The sequence below is a fragment of the Ananas comosus genome, linkage group 19 (genome assembly GCF_001540865.1).
Source record: "Ananas comosus cultivar F153 linkage group 19, ASM154086v1, whole genome shotgun sequence".
Taxonomy (NCBI): Eukaryota; Viridiplantae; Streptophyta; class Magnoliopsida; order Poales; family Bromeliaceae; genus Ananas; species Ananas comosus.
Window position 1 is genome coordinate 5,156,386 of NC_033639.1, and position 2,958 is coordinate 5,159,343.

Consider the following 2,958-nt stretch of genomic DNA (forward strand, 5'->3'; position numbering starts at 1 on the left):
CAGAGAGTTCAGAGAGAAAGAGAGCGAAGAGTGAGGGAGATGTGTCGGGGCTTCGGGTTTGGGCGGCGGCGACGGCGGCTTGGGCGGCGGCGACGTCGGCTTGGGCGGCGGCGACTGTCGGGGTGCGGAGGGAGAGAGAGACAGAGAGTTAACAGAGAAAGAGAGCGAAGAGTGAGGGAGAGGTGTCGGGATGGGGTATACCAGGGTAAGACGGTGAATTGTTCACCGTCTTCATAAACAACATTGGTGACGGTGAACGATTCACCGTCTTACCTTGAGCCCTGGTAAAGACGGTGAATAGTTCACCGTCTTATCTGTGTTTTATCACCTTGGCCAAAGTTCGGGCCGAAGTTGAGGGCAGAGCAGGGGATGGATTCGCCTAAAGACGGTGAATAGTTCACCGTCTTTAGTACAGACCAAATAAGACGGTAAACATTTCACCGTCTTATCTGTGTTTTACCACCTTGGCCAAAGTTCGGGCCGAAGTTGAGGGAACAGCAGGGGATGGATTCGCCGTAAAGACGGTGAATAGTTCACCGTCTAATGAAGGCGGTGAACCATTTACCGTCTTCATGAGAAGTTTCGCGTAGACGGTGAACGATTCACCGTCTTTACGAGAAAACTCCAGCCTGGCGTCGACGTGGCGAAAGGAGGGTTAGTTTTCCAAATAAAATTTTCAGAGGGTTATTTTGCCAATTACAAAATTTCAGAGGGTTATTTTCGAAAAAAGCCCTCCATGCGCGTGTGTGTGTGTGCGGTTTGGGCTGCTACGGCCGGGAGGAAGAAGAAGCAAAAGGATTTAATCCCATTTTACCATTTTGCCCCTCAACTACACACTATTCACTACGGGCAGCCTGAAATCTGATAAATTTCGTTGGAGCCCTTCCGGATGTCCGTTTTCGCTCAAATTTGACAGGCAGGCTCAGTTTAACGTACTGAGCAAGAATATATCTTAAGTTTTCAGTTTCGACTCCGTTTGGTCACCGAAAACTGTGCCGAACTGCAATCTTTATCAGATAGCTTTCGGATTTTATTTCTCACTCTACGGGTGTCAGAAAAATATGAAACTTTAAATCTAGCCTCATAAAAATATTTCTGACATCCCCGCTAATTTTCATAATTTTCTGAGACTGTGCATTTTCTGCTAATTTATCAGTCCCGTTTCCAACAGAAAATTCTAAATCTTTTGTTTTCGCTCCGATTTCAGTACAGGTCGTTCCCAACCGATATTTCACTTCTCTAAATCCAATAAAATAGTATCTCATACTATTTTTATTTATTTTTCTCTTTTATATTTAAAATCAGGTATGTTACACCTTAGTTAACGAACGAAATTTTAATCTTTCAGTTTCGACCCCGTTTGGTCACCGAAAGCTGTACCGAACTGTAATCTTTATCAGATAACTGTCGGATTTATTTTTCACCTTCCGGGTGTCAGAATGACATGAAACCTTAAATCTAGCCTCATAAAAATAATTCTGACATATTCCCAGATTTTCGGAATTTTCTGACACTGTACATTTTTTGCTAAAATAACAGCCTCGATTCACACAGAAAATTCAAAATCTTCTGTTCTCGCTTCGATTTCCGCACGAGTCGTTCCCGACTTATATTTTACTTCTATAAGTCCAATAAAAATAGTATCTCACACTATTTTTATTTATTTTTATCCTTATTTTAAAATTCGGTATGCTACAATTCTTATGTGATTTATGAGATCGAGTTTAGAAGACCTTGGCCAGGGCAGAGTTAATAGCGAAAAAGAGTTTCCGATATTACAAACTCGAGTCGAATAAATTTGACATATGATAGATGATGGGGTTTGACGAGTTATTCCATGACCTCCGTCTAGTTGGGACTCATGATAGAAGGACTGTATCACACGGTAACTGTATCAAGAGGTTCAGTATTTCATTATATTGGAATGCCACTATATGCTGCTAGGTGTCAATGGTGGATTGTGCGACTCATGAGAATTATCTAGATGATCAATGATCTCATTAGGCTGAGTTGGAATTGTTCCGATCCACTGGAAGGAGTTTCAGTGATATTGTTGATAGTGATCAAAATATATCTCACAACCAGATAATAGAACCTATGGGGTCACACACATAAGAGGTTGTGACTGATCAGATAGCTAGATCGTGATTTTTGAATCTTCACAGGACCTAATTGTTAATATGTTGATAGTTGGACTAATTTGTAATTATTAAAAATTAGTGGTATTAAAGTGTAAATGTTACAAGATAGGACTTACTAATAGTTAGTAAATTATGAGATGACTTATATGCAACTATTGCATTATTAATTTGATATGATCAAATTAAGTTAAGTTTAAGTGGAATTAAATTATGAGTTGATCGATCTAACCAATTAAGGAAAGGATAAATTTAAATCTAGATTTGTACTTATCCTTAATGGTCATTATATTATTAAAAGAGGATTATATCCCTCTATATAATATACGGGAGTTTTTTGAAAACCCTAGTCGTCATCTCGCTTCTCCTCTCTCTTCCATCTTCTAGCAAGAAGGACGTCCTTTGCAAGGGAGTTAGCACCCCGTGAGGACATCGATCAAATCACCAACCTCGTGTGGATATCTATAGAGGCCGGACGCGTATGCGGCTTCAAGAGTATCTAATTCCACGATCATCAAGTTAAGGTGAAGATTTACCTGCGCAAAAGTAAAGATTGGATCTTGCTTTTCTCCTTTAATCTTAAAGAACATGAGGGATCCTAATTGCGTAGTTTTGAGATCGGATCTCAAGAGTTTTCAAAATTATTTGATTTTATTTTCGTTGCGTTTTTACCGTACGCAATTTTCTAACAATATTTACGCTGTTAAACGAGAAAACGCCTCATATCGACTACAAAAATTATAAATTTTAGAATCCTTTGATCATTAGGTTAATGGTGTTAAAAAGATTTGAAATTTGGTTTTTAGATACTCCAAGTGAT